The sequence below is a fragment of the Patagioenas fasciata genome, chromosome 2 (assembly GCF_037038585.1).
Source record: "Patagioenas fasciata isolate bPatFas1 chromosome 2, bPatFas1.hap1, whole genome shotgun sequence".
In the NCBI taxonomy this organism is placed as follows: Eukaryota; Metazoa; Chordata; class Aves; order Columbiformes; family Columbidae; genus Patagioenas; species Patagioenas fasciata.
The window spans coordinates 17,013,137-17,032,688 of record NC_092521.1 but is presented as its reverse complement, the minus strand read 5'-3'; the positions used below and the strand labels follow the sequence as shown (position 1 = coordinate 17,032,688).

Here is a 19,552-nt window from a genome sequence, read left to right as displayed (position 1 = left end):
AAATTTTACAACAAAGAAATAAGTGAAAAACAAGCTGCAGTCTGCTCAAGCTTCCCTTTTAAATTCACTTTGGCAACATTGATCATTCTCAAATCTCTTAAGGTGCACTTCTGGACATCTTAAATCCTGTTCAGCTACAAAGAATCATCACCTTCAAATAACTCTCACCAAATCTCTTACTAATTCACATCATATTAATTCAAAATCATTTTTTCTATTACCATATGCTTCAGAGCACAGCATAGATTAGTAGTCATCTAGCCACTGAAATAAATCTAACCTTTTCTAGGGGTATAAAATAGACACTTGGTCATTTCAGAGAGTTTAGGAGTGGTATTTCAAAATAGGTTGTTTGAGCCTACTTCTAAGCACTTATTTCATTTAAAGCTCCCTACCGGGGCAATCATGCAGATACTTTCAGAAGAAATTGAATTCAAAAGGTAATTTGTCTAAAGAGGTGACATAGGGTAGCATAGTACAGTATCTTGCAACCAAAATGAAGAATTCTAAAACTGTTTTTATTTAAAGGTGCCTGAACACAGCAGTTTGCTGCCCTGCATTTCTTACTAGGCTGCTGCAGAGAGTTTGCTCCTACCAGACCCACTGCCATCCATCCAGGATGGGGGAGCCCAAGAGGGCAAAGATTCCCTTTGCACTGACTTCCAAACAAGCATCTAAAAATACTCTGTAAACAGGACAACCTATTGAATCACAAACAACCTCGCAAAACAGGAAAACTAGTATGAGTGCCATTTTACAGATAAATAAAATTATTTACAGAGAGCATGCAAAACTCAAGGTTTTTCAGGTGACATGAAGGCAGGGCTCTTAGCTAATGACTGAACCTGGATGTCCAGGCCCATATCCCTCTCCTGTATGTATTTCAGTAGAGAGAGCATCACCCTAGAGCCTGGCAAAAGGCCAAGATCATGTAATTTAAAAAGGTACAGAAAGAGCACCTCATGCAAAAGTCTAAATGCTCCAATTTATCATGACAGTTATGGGATAAGCTGACATTTTATTTGTATGTAAATTAGTCTCCAAAACAGCATAAAAAGGCCACACGTTCAGAGAATATTGTGCCTTTGTCTCTGTTCTGCATTTATCTAAACTCAGCTTTGTGTATCAGAAGTAGTTTAATTTTTATGTATTGATGCTGCTTTGCATGCTCCCCAATCTGTTGTTATTGCACCACAGAGAGAATCCAGCCTGATTTGCTTACTGCAATAAAATAACTGACTTCTGCCAGGACCGACACCTCCTACGAGAGCCCTGCCATCCCCATTGAATCTTCTGGTTATTCTATTAATTTGCTGTCATTATACTTTATAGGATTGTAGAATATTCCCTATTAGATGAGGCCAGAGGTCCATTTAGTCTGGTGTTCTGCTTTGGAGAGCAGCCAACACCAGATCCTTCAAAGAAGGTTCAATTGCCTTTGGACAGATACAGAATCACCCACTTCTGTGAAAAATAAATCGCTCCTAATCCTCAACACTTAGACAGTGGCTTACTTTCTGAAGAGTACAAGGGTTTATAGCCCTTAATTATCTCTCACGTTCCACAATTTGTTGTTAAATAAGTCTGTATATCTCCACTTCCAATAAAAGTGTCCAATATCTACCTGAACATTAATGACGACCCTAGTAGCAGTGATATCTTACAGCTCTACTTTACAATCTAATTATGATCTAAAAAAGAGCAAATATTTTAAGCATTTTGAATTTGCTTCTCCTTAATGGAGCAGAGTTTCCCCTCAATCTTGTACTACCAAGAATCAAAGATCCTCTAGGCTGTGGGCACATCTATCACACCCCCCCTATTCATCCTGTCTTTAGGGTAAACACCCACTGTCTTTACAAGACTCTTCTAGTAGGTGTGGTGATCTCATATGTTTCAATTTCTTTTCAACCTGAGTAAACTCGATGTTCTTTGTAATCCCAATGTCCTTTGAAGACAGAGTTTAGGGTTTGCAAATGACTCAGAAGTGAATCTGAGTCCAGTGTATTGGCAGGAGCAAGCACGGTGCTACCTTCAGATGAAGAGAGTGAAATGAAGGTGATCTGGCTCCTAGGCAAGAGCAATCAGGTATGGATACAAGAAGTGACCCATTTGTTCTTTTATGTTAAGAATACAATGGACTGGTCGTATTTCCCTTGAAGATAATGGCAAAAGCCCCACTGACTTTGAGAGAAGCGAGACTGAGATGTGCTGTTCCTCTCTGCCAGGTGAGGCCTGCGATACGAAAGGCATCAAAGTTCTCTTGCCCAAAACTTTAGTCAAATGGAATCAAATATTATTTGGGAGAAAGGGAGTAGATGGAAGGGAGAAAGAAGATGATTTTGGCTAGCATTCCATAAAATGGTAAATGATTTTGTTTTGAAGCAGAGGGGAAGGGAAGAAAAAATGAAACAGGGTTGAAATTTCAGCTGAATCAAAACTAAAGCGTGGGAAGGAGGCAGAAGTCTGCAGCCTGGACCTGAAACAGCAATATTAAATCATCACCAGAGAGGGAACTATTGTAGTATTTTTCCAGCCAGACTAGAACCAAGATGAACATGAGTTTGCAAAAACGGGGTTTTTTTTGTTTTTTCTTTTTTTGTTTTTAGAAAAAAATTGGCAAGGATTTCCAGACACAAGTTACATAGGTAAGAGAGGGCAACCAAGGGCAACAGGAGTTGAGCCCATGTACATCAAAGCAGATTATGGCTTTGGGTACCTATCCAAACTGAGCCTTCAAAGGTTCTGATGTTGCCCTATTGTTTAGCTTGAATCTTGTCTAAGCTTGCTCAGGAGAACCCACATTCAGAAGTATGGGAGAAGGGAAAAAGAACACACATTTTCCAAACTGCAATTTGAAAACCAAACAAAAAAATGTAAATCTACATGCTGCAGGGTATTACAGGTAAGCGTGGCTAGCTATTGTTGCTCTATGCTTTTCAATTTCCATATATTAGCATTCATTGCTGACATTATTAAATCCAAAGTTATTTGGAGGCTTTGATCAGCAAATTGAATCTTGAGTCTATATATGATGTACCTATATTCACGTAAAGTTTACAAAACTATTATATTTCCCTATTCTAACTCTTCCCCCCACATGCTGTGAGTTTCCATATATCCCACAGCCATACATTCCAAACACAGATTATTTTATTTAGTAATATATTCAAGAATTTAGATAAAAAGAAAATAAGTGGAAAATGTTTGGCAATCTCTATATAAACAGTTTCTGTACATTTGGGTTGAATCATCCAGTAACTCTCATCTTGATATGCCTGTGACAGATAAATCATTCATCACCAATATGCCCTCTTGGCTTGGAGGTCAGGATACAGGGGGATCTGTATTACAAAATCTCTTATACCCTTTACGGCTATCACAAAAATTAACATCACATTAAATATAAGCAAGTCAGAATTTTGGCACTGATTTTCCACTCGGCACAAATAACCCCACTCTCCATTGTGAATGGGGGAGAAACAACAGCAGTGGCAACCACAACAAAAGAGTGGATTGTGTGTTCCCTACACAAAACAGAAAGCTGTGCCTATTCAAGAAATCTTGGCGATTTGTCAGAAATTAGAGAACTGACGTTGCAGCCCAATATTAGCTCTAGCCAAAGCAGTAGTGAATTACCTTGCCTTTGGAATCATCCCTATTAACTAGGAAAGGCTCTCTATTGCAGCACATATCATATGGTCCTCATGCAGGCTCAGAAACATTAAGTCACTTTCTTAAGAGACAACAAAGTAAAATTAAAAAAAGAAAAAAAGACCAAAGCAAATGTAAACGGATTCACTGTGAGTGGTTTGTCTATTATTTGCCCTTTTTATCTCTTATTTATGTTTATTTTTGAGCTGAGGAATGAAGTGAAATGCCAATGCGAAAGCTACTCTCATAATGCCTCCACCGTACTGCTTTACAATAGAGAAGCATTTTTCAGAGCATTGTAAAAATCTAATGCACATATTCACTGAGAAATATTATTTCTATTTTACCCATTTCAGTTTTGGTCAGAGATGGGGAAGGAGGGTGCAGAATAAGGAGACTCCTTGAGACTCTGCTGATGTGGCTTAGCAGCAGCTTCATGCAGTAAGCGCTGGCATTCCTTTAAAACTGGCAAGGGGTGCCAGCGTCAGCCTGTTGACTGCTGGATGAATATATATAGTGCAAATAATTATGTTCTTGAATCAGTTTTTGCCCAACTCCCACATAAACTTTCCATGGGAAAATCTCATAATGCCTGCATAAGTGATTTTATGAATCTAGCTTTCAGCTTTTGATAGAAGATTTCTTACTCTACTGGCTTTGACTCTTTATTGCATGAAAAGGTAGTGCCAAAAGCCCTCACATTAGCCTTGACCATATAGACATCGGAAATTTAATTTAAACCTTGGCAATCTGCCAGGATCATGAAAAACATACAAAAAGTTTTAAAAGTTGATTTCTTTTTCTGAGAGCTGAGTATGTACTTTCCACAAACGCAAGGACGGCACGGGTTGCAGAATCTGCACTCTGCAATGTAGAGACAGGCATTAAAACTACCAACAGGAGTTGAACAGAAATCTGCAGTCAGCATAGAGCAGTTGTTTTTTCCCACTGAAGATACACTTTGAAATGAGCTGGACACTAATTCTTTTTTATATCTCTTTTATAACTCTTTTCCAACAATAACACATCTAAATGTTCCTTTAAAAAAAAAAAAAAAAAAACAGAACTTCTCTAAAAAATGTTACATCGAGGTATAACCACAGATTACGCTATTACTTTCATTCTCAAAAATCCCCTATGCACAAGCGAGCCTTACCGCATTGTTCCTGTTTTCCTCCTCAGAGCTGCCTTCTTGTCACCTCAATTCCCAACCTGGTACCTCACCAGTTTTAAGAAATATCCAGCAGTGATGTGTAGGGCTGGTTTGTTGCACGGGGATATATCCCACAAAAATGGAAAGCTTACGCTGTATTTTCACTTATAAAGAAAGCAACTTATTAAAGCAACTTCTGGGTTCACTGGCATCTTGGAGTCTAAAAAAAGTCCCAAAATTATTTGCAGAGGCTACAACAGCACCTTCTTTGAAGTAATGTTGCAACTTGTGCAAAGGAATTTGGGATGTACCTGAGATCTGAAGGTGCGGGCTACAAATTAACACAGCCAATTAGGTGGAGAAGCTGAGAGTCCAACACAGATGGAGCAAGATAACCACAACTGAATAAAAGGACTGCTAAATGTAAACCAGTTGACTGAGTATAGATGGTGTCATCCTGCTCAGCTAGCTGCTGCCCAATCAATAATCTGTTGCTGTTTGCTCTCCCCATGCCAATCAACCCAAGCTAGGGCTGCTTCTAATTTTCCAATCTAGGAATAGCTTCAGAACATCCACAATTGTTATTTCAAACAACCCAAGAGATAAATGTTTCATCCACACATCAGCGTGCAGATTCTTCCCAAAATAGGACTAGTCAAGAGTAAATAATTACTCCTGTAACAGTTCGATCTGATAAACCACAAGACATAAGGCCGCAAAAGCGATCTTTGTACCATTAGTGGTCAGGAGAGAATCCAGCTTCTAAAATTACTTGATTAACTAATAAAGGACTCAAAAACTGTGGTAATTCTGTAGAGAATGTTTCACAATAGATATAGCCATTTTTTAGAGATTAGGTTTAGCTATAAATTTCTTATCCCCTGAAATCTGGTACAACTGGGTTTATGCTGCAGAAATGCCTTGCTTTACAAGAAGACAGAGATGAAATTAAAGCCAATTAAATTTAAGCATCTCTTAAACAATTCTTTTGTTGAGCAGTGTATATTGAAAGAACACATGAGAGGAATTAGAAATTATCTTCATAACTTCTCCATGGCTTCTCTTCTTGTGAGTAATGAGAACAGCCCAAGATCACACAGATAAAAATCTTAATGTCATAAGACATTCGTGCAACCATTTGTATGTAGATAACAAGATGAGCATATATATGCATACAAGACCTAAGGAACAGAGACTGCGATAAACAGAAGTAATGTATTTGTGAAGCAGCTGATATTTGGGTCCTCTCCATCACGAGAACCTACTGTTCGAACCAAACATAGATCCAAGTCTTCCTTTTTAAAACAAAAAACAATCTTTTATATCATTAAATCCCACAGCATCTTGATAGGTCTTGGCCCATCAATAGAAAAATAATCACTCTTTATGACTCCCAGATCTAAAGCACAGATTTGATTTCCCATCCTATTACACACCAAGCTGTTGCAGCTCTGGATCTCCTTTGAATCCGAAACAAAAACACCTAACATCTACACCCGTAACAATGGCTCTTCATCCACACACTGCAAAACCTACATATTGTTCCCATTTTGCCTGCTCACAAGATGGCACGCTTGTCTCACTTCAACCCTATGAATAAGTCTGTATTATGCTCACAGCACTCGGCATAATTAAAGGTTGGGCGCGGAGGTGGTAGCGCTGTCAGTGAGCAGAGCAACGCGCTCCCACACCAGCGATGGCACCGGCGGAGCTGCAGGTACATCCGTGTTGAGGCACCCACAACGCAACCAAAGCACAGACCGGCTGCTCTGCCTCCCCAGCTCAAACGTGGAGAATACTGGGGGCTCAGAAACTCCAAATTCCAGAGGAAAAACACGTGGCTCCTTTGCCCAAACTGATTTTTTTCTACGTAGAACGCTACTGGTATCTGAGCTAAAGGGTAGTTGTGTAATTCAACAGTACACTGTAATCTGGGCAACAGACACTTGATTAGTCTCTAAAATTACCATCTCCCTTGCATCTTTCTAACAGCTGGACATACCGATGCCTAATGTCTCATCATGTTTTGACCTGAATCATTACTGTAAATCACCAGAAATACAGAAGAATGAGACACAAGATGGGTGAGGCGGGGGGAGATGCATTATAGAGAGACTGGACTTCAGAAACTTCCTAAAAAATATTAAAATTGCAACAGAGACACCATGTAAAACTCTAAGAACCAGCAAGTCTACAGCAGGTAGTGGAATAAACACTACATGCTCCAGGCCCGGTGGTTCACTCATCACAGGTAGAGTTAAGACTTGTTTGGATTTAAAGAAACACCATTTTTTCTTTTAAGACAGGTGTGGGGAATAGAAACAATAGGAACATTGCCATACCTGTTGATTTTGCTCACATTCACTGTAAAAGGTTTGAGAAAAGAAAAAATATACCATCTTTTGTTTTAGCTATAGTAAGAGCAGGCAAAGTCTAGGGCTTTTGTTCACTCGGCAAGTGCACACATTTATTGTACATGCAGGCCCCTCAAGTTAACCTGTGTCCTTCATACCAGTAACCAGCTTCTAATAACTTTTTATAAATCCCCACATTTTGCCATGAATTCACAGACCCACGAGTCAACTCATTCCTTGCACGGGGCATCAAAGAAAATATGTCTTAAGCTATCCCAAAGATTGCACGTGAGCACTGTAACTGTGATTCAAGACGTGAGGAAATGTCAATGGTTTACACGTCAAGATGAGCAAAAAAAGGAAGACCATTGTGCAAGTTCATACCGCCACAGCAATGCTGTGCAAGCTGTAAACAGTGAACCCACAAGAAAGCACTAGGCAAGGATTTCTTTACACTGTCAGCTGAATTGCTTCCTGTAATTACAAATATACAAGAGTTAAAGGGAGAAAATTATTAAAATGCTCTGATAGAAAATTAATTCTCAAACAATACTCAAAAGATTAATCAACAACAGTCTACCAGCATAAGATCCTGTGGTAACACAGCCTTTCTGAAGCAGACAGCTTGGCATTTACTTGCTTTGCTACATGAGAAAAATCCAACATCGGATCGTGGGTACATCTAAACTGTGGGATACACTTCTGCAGCTCCCGGCTCCAACTGCACACCCTGCCAACATCCTGACTACATGTCAGAAAATCTGGTTTGGCACCATTCTCCTACGCACTTTGGACTCCATCAGTAGAAACCCAAGTGAACAGACGAAGTGCAATGTGCGCCATCCAGCAGATCAGGATTGCGGTGCCTGACCTGCAAGAGATGTACGGCAACTGCTCGTTGCTCGCTTATGCTTCCTATCAGCATTCCACACTGCAGTAATATTAAAGAGACACTTTCTGCTCTGGTTTATAAAGCCACTTTTTCATTATTATTTCACCTTTTTTTTTTCCTTATATAAAATAATAAATCATTAAAAGAGAGGCGGTCCAGTCCTCCAGTTAGACAAGTAGTTAAAGAGTGGAAAGTGTCTCCTACTATAGATTCGTTTGTGTCCTCAGAAAAGCAGCATCATATACTAACTGCACTCCAACTCCAAAACAGCCATATCATGGCTATGTTTATAGTGGTTTAGTAATACTCATCAAGAAGTGAGTCTGGTTTTGAGGTCAAATGACAAGGCAGAGACTGAAATTCTACTACGTTATTCTCAGGTCACTTCTTTCCATTTGAACTAGTCCATCAAGCTCCAAAGTCTCATTTCCAACAGCTGCAACATGGATGATCTAACAAGACAAATACTCAGGTGAGTTTATACAGAAATAACTAAGGAAACTGGAGGATGAACAAGTTTTGTGCTGTCTTCAATATGGAGAAGTACTGAGATACCATACAGAAAACTACGCAAAGTTGTATTATGAGTTGGAATGAAAACTACTAAGAAAGAGGCATGCTCTGAAACAACAATCCCTGGGACCTTATTAACTCTAAATGAACAGGAGAAAAAAATACTAGTTGACCACAATTATAAATCTATCTAAATCACACTCCAAAGGACCTTATAACATCCAGATAAGAATTTTAGCAGAAACAGATAAGTAGTAATGTCACTGTATATGTTACAGGTGACACTGCCTAAGAAATGTCTTTATCATGTTCAATAAATATTAACTGAAATTAATGAAGATGCAGAAGATGGGACTCTTTTCTATATGAGCAAGGGAGGTGCAATTTATTTAGACTAGTAACACAATTGCTAGCAGCAGGTAACATTAGGGAGGGAAAAGCTTCAGATCATGTTGGCATAAGAACAAATGCAATAGCCATGACTAACTTTGGGCTGAAAATAAGAAGGAAGGGTTTTAACTGACAAAGCAGTGAGGCTATGAAACATCCTTCCACCAGATGCAGTCAAAGCAAAAAGAAACCTACCTACTTTTAGGATGAAGGTAGGTTACTTTATAAAAGGGATTACACATTGTGGTTGATGTTCAAAGAGCTACTCACTGCTCACAACTCCCACAGAACTTCAGGACAACGTACATGAATCTACTTTTTCAGGGTATGCATAGCCTTACCACTGTTCCTTAAAAACGTACACACCAAGGGCACTGTTTCCTCAAAAGCAGATGGATAAAAGGCTGTTCCTTGTATCTATCCCTTATAAAATAAATATGTATTTTCATAGTGACTTTCTGCATTTCCTTTAAGGCCAATAGAGTCTTAAAAAGACAATATTTTCCACCTCCAAAGAAAATACAACAAGATATATAATATTTCTTAGTTAGGCAGAAGGAATTAACCGTAACATTACCAGTATCGAAGTTTTTTGTCAAAAAGAAGCCACTTCCACCCTTACTATCTGTCTTACTAGTCCTTTATACGTGTGACTGTGCCATACCCCAAACAGGCATTGTACAGTTCTTCTTGTAATTTAGTCATGAGAAAGGCAACGAGAAGGCAATCCTTGAGGCCTCTACGTAGGTTTGCCAAAGACGTACCCAGGGTTGCCCACTCTGCTTTGCCAGGGCAACCTAACCGGAGCTACATTTAACAGTGGAAAAAAATACTCAGGTCAACTGACTTTCAGTGAATTGTACACAAAGTCTGAGTGTGACAGAGGTCTGCAGATACGATGCATCTGGAGAGAATTCAAGTAGTTTGACACTACACCGTGCTGGTCATCAAAAGATAAAAAAGACTGTTTTTTTGTGGATTTTTTTGGTAAAATAAATCACTTGTTAAAATTACAAATGATGTAGTTTTTACCTGAATTATATCTATTGGTATGAAACTAAATAGATAAAAGGTGATGACTGCTGTTCTCTCTGCTGAAGAAAATTTTAACTTTTTCTCAGATCCAAGGAGGACAGAATGCCACCCATCTCCCTGATCACTCTTGGAGCCGCCCCACATCCCTAGATTGTTGCAACACCTCTGTTTTCACATAATTCACAATGCAAAAATAAAGATGGCAACAGACAGCTATACACAGAAGCCTTATGGTTAAACTGACCAATGCAACCCTTACAATTCCTAAAAAGCATTTTATGGGGTTCATTAGGGCCTGACCAAACTTCACACATTATTTTGATTTATCTGTGTAAACACCAGGCCATTTGCTCTAAGTTTCTTCTTTTTCCACAACAGCATGATATACCACTATTGCTTCTATTCTGCTACACTGAAATGCATTTAAGCATGTATGTATTTATGGTACATACTGCTTGCTATAAGCACGGCTCTTCGATTATCCTTGATTTGGCAGGTCTTTCCATTATCTAATTTCTGTCTGACATACCCCATTAAGCCTTTTTTTTTTTCCAGGTAATATATTGGAGTTTCTGTTTCTGCTTGTGAAAAATGTGGAGATTCAGGTTTTCCCCCACTAAGTAGGTACAGCACAGAGGAGAAGGCAACCCTGATGGACTTCAAAGTAAAAGCTTGGTGACATTTCTCAGTGGAAGCAGAGTGGTGATTGAGTCAAGCAGAAAGTGATCCAGCAGCTGGGATCCAAGGGTGCGATGTCATGATGGGCTTACACTACATTGGTCCTGAAGGAGCCCTGCCCTTCCCTTCACCCCAGCCTGCGCTGCCCTGCTCTGTACCCACACCCTGGCCAAAAATGCCCTGTTCCTGCCCCGGGGCTGGCAGGAGGCCAGTCGGACTGTCCCTTTCAGTGGTGGCTCATGCTTGGATTAAAAAGCTGACCTCTCTGGAGAGCATTCTCCAGTATGTTTCCAGGCCAGCTCCCGTCTCTGCATCTCCCTTTGTAAACTCAACCAGTGCTGGAATTGTACCAGCACTAATCCCACTCAAACCAGGACAGGGTCACACACCTGAAAAACCTCCAGCAGAGTCCAAATCAAACCATTACCTGCTCCTTATTACTGCTGAGCACACTGAAGGTCCTTGGGCAGAGGCCATACGTGCTGTCCCGGGCTGCGCCCACCCACACAACCGCGCTCCTGAACATCCGCCATCCTCCCCATCAGCGCTCAGGGGAAGCAAAACCACCAGGAACAGTGTGGGTGAAGGAACATAAGCCATATCATAAAGGAGGGAGGGGTTAAAAAGACTTTTTTAAAAAAAAAGAGAGAGAGAAGAAAAAAAAAAATCAGGAGAAAACAATCTATCTGCCAGGAAATGTAAGTGCTCTCTTCAGAAAAGTAAAATCATTATTGCAAGCAAACTGATTCATAAAATAACATGCAGGGGAGGATTATAATGCTTTCCTTGTCATTAAAATGCTTTGAAACTATACTTCTGTAAGATATGCTAATGATATTCAGCTTTTGTATTACACAGCAGAAGCTACGCTCTGGGTGGAATTTGATGCACTGTGCTACACAGGAGTTCAGGCTAGAAAAGTAGTTATTAGTTCACATTGATCATAAATATGTGTAAAATATACACAAAAACTAGCCATACCACATATAAACCAGATTTAAAGGTGATGAACTGGCCCACACCACCTGGGAACGTCCTTCCACAAGTGGGAATCCTATCTTTGGCATGCTTTTCTCTAAAAATAAAAGCCCATTTGCACGCTGAAAGTCTAACCAAGTATTTTTTTCCCCATGTCCATATCCAAATGCTACTAATACGGAACACTATTAGAAATTAACTATCAGTTTATGTTTACCTTTTTACCCAGTAGTTCAAGGAGTTTTATTTCAGTTAAATTAAGTTTTGGTGTATTTTGACCAATTTTCATAATTCCTTATCAAAAATAGCAAAATGCAGGCTCCAAAACCCAGAGGAATCAGCACAATCAAATTTCCGTGTAATTTATCATTTTCACTGTCAACGTATGTCACTCGTTGCATTTTTTTGGTTGGTTCTCCCTGTAAGCTATCAAAAGAAGTCACTCTATCAAACAGAAATGTAACACAATTTTATGGCTTATCTCTTTTGCCCTGGGTTTCATCAGTAAGTCATCTCCCTTCATCAACTTGGCAAGAGTCTTTTTGGCGTCGACTTTAAAAGGACACAGCTGTGACAACTTCATGGTTTTTTATTTTAATAGTTCTTGCTGAATCCTTCTTCTTGGTAGTCCATGATCTTAATCTGGCACTGGTTTACCCCATGGGTAGATGGAGCGTAAAGCTTTGGTCCTTCAGTCTGATAGTATCTTCCAGTTTTTATTGCAAGAGGCACTGGAGAAGTCAGGGGTGGATTTTATTCCAGCAAAAACCATTATTAATTACAAGAGGTCTTCTAGATTTGGTCTTATTTTCTTAATGCTCTCTAATGAATGAATATGAACATACATCCTTCTTTCCACAGCCTTCGCTCAAGACATTCAGAGCTCCAGGCTGGACTCAATCCCTCCCAGCATTTGCACTCATGTTACATAAGTAATTTTGTCTGACCCCCTGCAGGTCCCAGAATTTGAAGATCAGGATCAAAAATCTGCTCAGGATTTCAGAATGAGGAAGGAAGAAGATACTATCAACTTGTCTCAATATAATACCCCAGCTATAGGGGATATTTGGAAAATACAAAAACATTTACGTGATCTGGAAAAAAGCACTTAACATTTCTGCTGCACACCACCCGATAAATGCAACACGGTATTGATTTAATGAAATAACATGTTTTTGTGAAAACTCCTCAGATGGCAAAGAGGAACAGGTACATGGTGTATTTCAAATTCCTTGCACTACTCGCACTGATGGTTATTTACATGGATACAGACTTTAATTACAGCAACTTATATATCACCAGTTTTTATGGCAATTAAAATTGGCAGGCCAAAATCTTCAAAATACACATGCAAAGAGGTTAAAATAAATTCTTTATGTTTTCACTGTATTTCTGAAACGTGACAACTCAGGAAATAATTACTAAAAGATGTCAGCTGCAACTAAATGTAGTTCTTTTATAAAAGGAAGGAGTATTTCTCTGGATAATACCTTGTAGACATTGTATCTATATGCACTTAATTAAGCAGTTACACAGTTCAACATAATCTTCTGTGTTTACACATTTTTATGTTGATACATATTACAGATTTTGTTCCATGTTTTCTATTTACTAGATAATAAGTTTTTATGGTTTATGAAAGCTGAAATTAAATTCAAAATCATTAAAAACCTCTTTAAAGTATTGCTCATCGGTTCAATTATGCCTGAGGTATACAAGAAAAGAAAAAAAAAAGGCATTTACAAAACCTGTTTTGCATTTAAAACTAAGTTTGACAAAGAATTACACATGTGATTTGTTCACTGTACAATTGTTCATCCAATTGTTTTGGTTTATCACATTCTGGAAGTAACAGATTTCACCACCTCACGCTCTATTTTTGTCCATAGAATGCAAAAGGAAAATAAGCTTTCTTTTGTCCTTTTTTTCCTCAGTTCCTGGTAATCTTAGTTTTGAAAATGAGAGTCACTGAGCAGAATGTAAAATGGAGAAAATAGTGTGACTGCACCAGCAGAGGAAGCCTCTGGCAAAAGCCAATTTAATCACTTCCACAAACTGGTTCCAGGTGTTTAGTTAGCCATTTCCACCAGGATTGTGGTGTGACTTAAAACTTTGGCAGCAAATAGGTAAATAAACACAATCAAACAGTACATCAAGCTGTGCAGACTTAGGCCTTAACATAAATCAAAAGCTGAAAGTCTTATTTTTAAATGGTAAATATTTAAGTCTCTATTTTTTTTTAAGTATAGGTTTTTCTATTTTAAAAAGTGGGGGTTTTTTTGTCCTAAGCATTTATTATTACATACCTTTGTTATTCATTTCAGATTAGTTAGGAGTTCAGTGACTGTTTTAATATATACTGCAGTAGTTTCATACAACATCTTTAGGGATAGAAAATACACTTTAATATGCTATACATTAAAAATCAAACCACATACACGATGCTACCAGTTTTGCTATGCTCCTGCAAGTATCTGCAACATCAGACTATTATGCATGATGATCACAGAAGAGAAAAACCTAACTGGCAGAAGTCTCAATGGGCTTAAACCAGAACAAAAAAAAGTGTACTTAATTTATGAGCTGAAAGTCTGTCTGTAGTTTGGCACATACAGCACATCACATCATGTAATTTTATAAAATTCAAATAACTTTGCAAATGATTTCAAATATTTCCTTACTCATTGGTTTTAATCATGTTTGAGAGAAAAAAAAAAAAAAAGAAATACAGGATGAAATGAAAACAAAAATTATCTAGAAGCATAATTCTCCCGAACAAACGTTCCTAAATTTCTGGATCATGGACCACTGTCAAACTTCAAATGTAACAGGCAACCACTATTCAGCCTTTACACCAAACTTTTAATTAAAACCCCTAAATGGATGATATGATACTGCAGATCAGTATCATACCATGATTATATGTCTACAGATCACAGTTTGGAAACAAATAAATTAAAGGATTGATTTTCCAAAGGGAATACTGGTCTCTCAGCTTCTTGGAATACTCATTCTATATACTGAGATACTACAAAGCATCTGAGCATGCAAACACCTTAAGACTTCCCTTCTATGAGCTCCTAACAGTAAAGTGAAAAAAACATACGTCTGAGACAGAAATTTTTAATGCAATGTCATGAGACAATTCCAAGATGATTGTGTGAAAAACTATTCCTTTATCCTGATATCTCCCTCTCTAGTCCATATTGTTGGATGTTGGTTTTTTGTTGTTGGTTTGTTTGTTTTTTTCTCCAAGCAAACTGATCAGACTCACATCCTCTTTATAACAGAGCACCCATAAAGTGAGGTCAACAAAGTGATTTCCACAGGTCTCCTAGAAAGGTTCAGTCTATGAATAGGAAAAGCTCTACTTGCTTCAGGTCAGGCTTATCATTGCAGAATGTGGAACAGAATTTTGGGGTTTATACATATACACACACATACATTATTTGTAATATATATGTTTACAAAATAAAACAAAATCATGTTTCATATATATATGTGTGTATATATATACATATATGAAGGCGTTCGGAAGCAAAGGCAAATAATTAAAAAAAAAAAAGACTGTATTCATTCTAAGTGCTTTATCTAAGTTTACTTGGGACAAAACAGACAGGGTTGTCCTGAGGCTGGAGTGGGACAGCCGTGACTGCTGTTTGCTGCCCAGCACTTGAGTGACAACAGAGGGGGGGGAAGAGTCATTAATCACCGCGCTCTGGGAACCGGGCAGAGAGAGGGAGCAACTGCTTTCCGCAACGCTTCCTGCGATAAGGCAGCCAGCGCTGGCACACGGACACACCGACGCACACGCAGACAGACAGACACACACACGAGAGGCAGCTCCGCGGCGCAACGCTGCATGCGACTGCAAACGTGACCGCAGCCCCGCACCCCCGACACACACAGAGCTCTTTCAGCTCTCGCCAGACGTGCTGGTGGGGATGCCGAGATGCGGGCGAGAAGGGGAACCCCCCCCGGCTCCCTGGCTGCGAAGCGCGGCCGCGGGCAGAGCCGCGGGAGCCCGCCCGGTGCCGCGTCCCGCAGCCGGGGCTCGTCGGTGATGCTCGTTCACGACACAGACCCAGAACTTCAACGCCGAACAAAGGAAGCCGGACCGGTAACAGCAGTACAGCTGGATTTGTGCTGCTTTTTTGCCTTTTGCTTTTTTTAGTGAGGGCGATCCCAGCAAAACTTTGTTCGCTCGAAGCCGACGTGGTATACCCCCCGCCACCTCTTCCCAAGGCACTACTAAGTCTTTAAAGACTTGCAGAGAAGTGTAAATAAGGTAGGGGAGACAGAAGTACAGCCATTAACGCCAACACGTCTCCATATCATCCGATAACTTCCCCTTACATGCACAGTACAATACGAGTTTGCTGATCACAGCTTTTCCACTGTACCAGAGCCAAGTGCGGGCAATTACTTACACTTATGTAGACTTCTATAAGAGATAACAGTTATCTCTACTGGAAAGGCACTAGCTGTTGTTTTTTTTTTTTCTCCTCGTCTTTTTTTCTTTGTATTTCATTACTAAATTGGTTAAAAAAAACACAAAAGGTTTTCTGTGTAGGGCACTGATTCACCCAGCTCTGTGCAGAGTCTCGCAGCCTGCTCGCCCCGCCGAGTAGCGCGTTTCATCCAGGCCTGGAAAAGCACTGGCGTAAACCAGCCCACCCAGCTTTTCAAAAGCACGTTAACTATCAGAGGTGGGCACCGTAACGCGGTCCCACATGGCGGGTCTGGCGGTGCCAGGGCCAAGCGGGCAGCGGCCGGATGGGGCAGCCCTGCCCGCAGTGGGGCGGGGGGCGGGCGGCCAGAGACGCGCCGGGCGGCCCCGCAGCCGCGCCCGGGCAGCGCAACAGCCGCCGGGCAACGGCGTGTCCCGTCATGAGGCGCTCCAGCCAGATCCAAACCACTTGGATCCAGGTAAAACAAAGCCATGTTGGGCCCTGGTGCCTCCACCATCAACGTCCTCGTAGCCAAGATAAAGGCAGGAGCAATCTACGCAGTTTTAATGCAAATGAGATACAGCCCTCAGGCGCTTAGCAAATTGCCAATGCATTGGGGATGCCCCTGCTCTTGTAGCTTTGTTTCCACACGTACTTAAAGTTGATGAGTGCTGGTTGTGTTTTTCTTCCCACCACTAAAGGACACAGCAGAGATATAGGAAGTTGGAAAACCGATGTTTCGGTAGCGCTCTGATCTGGTGGCCGCTGCCAGCATCTTTAGTTACATGCAGTACATCTACCGGAGCCATTTCACTGGTATTTCTTCTAAAATTTATGGTGGACAATTCTGACAGAAAGCTAGCATCTCTGAGCAAGAGGAGTATATACTGCCTTTATGGAGTCACCATCTTTGCGCTCACTTTTTAACCAAAACTACCTGACCCTTAGACACTTGAGGGAAAAGCGTTTCTGCATAGAAGGTCCATCTGTATTCATAAACCAGGGGCATTTTACATGCTGCAGAAGCCTTACGTGACAGCAAATCAAAGAGGGCTTCCATTGCCTTAGTATGAACTCACACGTGTTTAAAGCAGATATTAAAAACATGATTCACCGTAATAAAGACATCCCAAACAACTATTTAAAGTCATTCAAAACACAACATTTGGGGGTGGGGACGTGACCATACAGCGCACCTTCTCCTCCCCACCTCCCCCCCCAAAAAAACAAACTCAAATACTTATTACTAGTAGTAATAATAATGACACATATATATACTTTACCCAGAAGTACAGCAGGGTTCTTAAGAAGATTAGGTCTCGCTTTCAGTTTCACTCACCACTGTACTAGTCAGTTTTGAGAACTGGGTTAAAGAGGTGTGGAGTGTTACTTAGGAGTTACAGAAAGTACATTGGCACGTCAAAGAAAGATGGAACAAAACAGTATCATCATCTATAGAGGGAAATGATGGCTAAAACAGAAGGTACGCATCTAATACACTGCTCAACAATTCTTTTCCTTCCCAAGTGCACGACATACGTAGTAAGAGGAGCTCTGAATACTTACTGAACTTATGCAGAGGCATAAATGGCTGTATGTTGCGTGACTTACAGAGCCAGAGGAAGAAGGAGCAAATTTTTCATGGAAGCCTCAGATCATATAGGCTGCGTTTGCTTCATTCACATCCTCCTCCTTTCACTGCACTTCAATGTGAAGAAGATAGCCTTAGCAATATTCACCTCAGAAATCCAAAACATTGCAGAGACCACACTGCAGCAACAGATGAATCTGCTTCACATGCACTGACGTACCTCCTCAACGTCTGAAAGAAATTCCAGCTCCAGTCAACCCACAAGAGACATGTTGCCTGACTGTACCCTGATGGTATTGTTTATGAAGAAGATGATTTACACACTCGTAATGATTTAAGCAGCTACTTTGCATACATTACAGAGAACCTGAAACATGTGACCTGCTTCACAAGGCAGGATTATACCTCTGTTCTTGTTGTGTCATGTGCAACCACATTATTTAGTAGTTAAAGCCCAAGCGAGGACTCTGGTATTCCATTGCCCTTGCCGCGCATGCAGCATGAGAGTTTCGGCATGCCTCTGAAACCAAAGCTTAGCCTCCCAACTTCTAAAGATAGATAGTTAAATAAATGATATAATTGTCAAAGGGGCTCAGTCAAACCTACCACATGGCTCTGGCTGCTCAGGATTATGACGTTTGCTGGCAGGCTTTTTAGGACAGGAAATCTTTCATGGTGTTAATAAATTTGTAACAATGATCATATTCTTAGGGGCCACTCCAATACAAACTTGCATTAGCACTTAACACCACCTCTCACAAAGCACTGAGAATATGTGCGTGATCAGCATCAGTTAGGAATAAACAGTAAGAACTTCAAATCTTTTTTTTTCTGATGATGATTTAAAAAAAAGGTCAAAAGCTTTTCAGAAAAATGGAAACTAACATCCGAAGAATGGCTGAGTTCATAGCCTGTCAGTGCTCCTTCATAATTTTGAGTTGTTTTTATTGATCTATACACAACTTCATTACTGCTTTGATAATTATAAGATAATTAAATACAAGACAGAGCATGTATCATGCTAGGGAATCATTTAGTGAGTGAACTGTTGTGCTGAAAAGTGGAATTCTCTCTGTCACTCACAGTGCGGTGATACACCAGTAACAAACACAACAGGAGCTATTTTGGGGATGATCCAGTGGCCTACCGGAGCCACAGAGCGCAGGAGCAAAACACAGGGTTCAGAATTAAATGGAAGCGCTGCCACACAGGCCTTCACACTTCACAAACACATAAAAACGTGTTCACATTCAGGTTCACCTCGACTTCAGAGCAAGTTCAACACTTGCCGTACAACACATTAGAAAAAGGTCCACGTCTGAAAAATTTTGACTTAAGAAGAGAGAGGAAAACCAACGGGTGGAGGGGGAGGTATCTTAGCAGCACCAGGAGTGAAGGCAGCAAAGCTCTGTTCACGGCTTTGCCACTGGCTCGTTCTAGCACTGCAGAGTTATTTAGATTCCCCATGCCTTGGCTCACCCGTCAGTACAATGGGTATAATACTTCATCCTGTCCTTAAGAGGCAATTACTGCTTCTGAAATACTCTGGGAACCTTGATTAAAATGCGCTGCAGCTTTGTGATAAGTATTCCCTCTGAAAGAGCGCGCGAGCTGGGTTTTGATGGTGGAAAGTACTACCTGACGGCTGGAAAAGAAAAATAATCATTCTGAATGAGAAGTATGTGCTTGACCTATGCACACCTGTAGGTGGAATCCTCCTGGAATATTTTCTTTTTTTCAGTTAACGTGTGTATTGCAAAGAGAGGAGCAGTGAGAATGGGTAATTTAAAAGCTTTTGAAAAGCCCTGGTATTTTCACCAGAGGATCACAGCAGGACGTCTTCAAGAACTCTGATGCAGAACT

The 19,552-nt window shown here is 40.3% G+C and overlaps 1 protein-coding gene across 7 annotated transcripts in view; it reads right to left on the bottom strand.

Moving 5' to 3' along the window:
* TRPS1 (transcriptional repressor GATA binding 1) overlaps nt 1–19,552 on the bottom strand; it is a 216,033-nt gene that overhangs the window by 180,023 nt on the left and 16,458 nt on the right. Inside the window, exon 2 of one of the 7 annotated variants that reach the window (XM_071803843.1) lies at nt 11,097–11,297. The exons of the other annotated variants lie outside the window; for them this stretch is intronic. The gene's annotated coding sequence lies outside the window, so the exon portion shown is untranslated. The remainder of the gene's footprint in view (nt 1–11,096; nt 11,298–19,552) is intronic. 7 annotated transcript variants of the gene reach the window in all.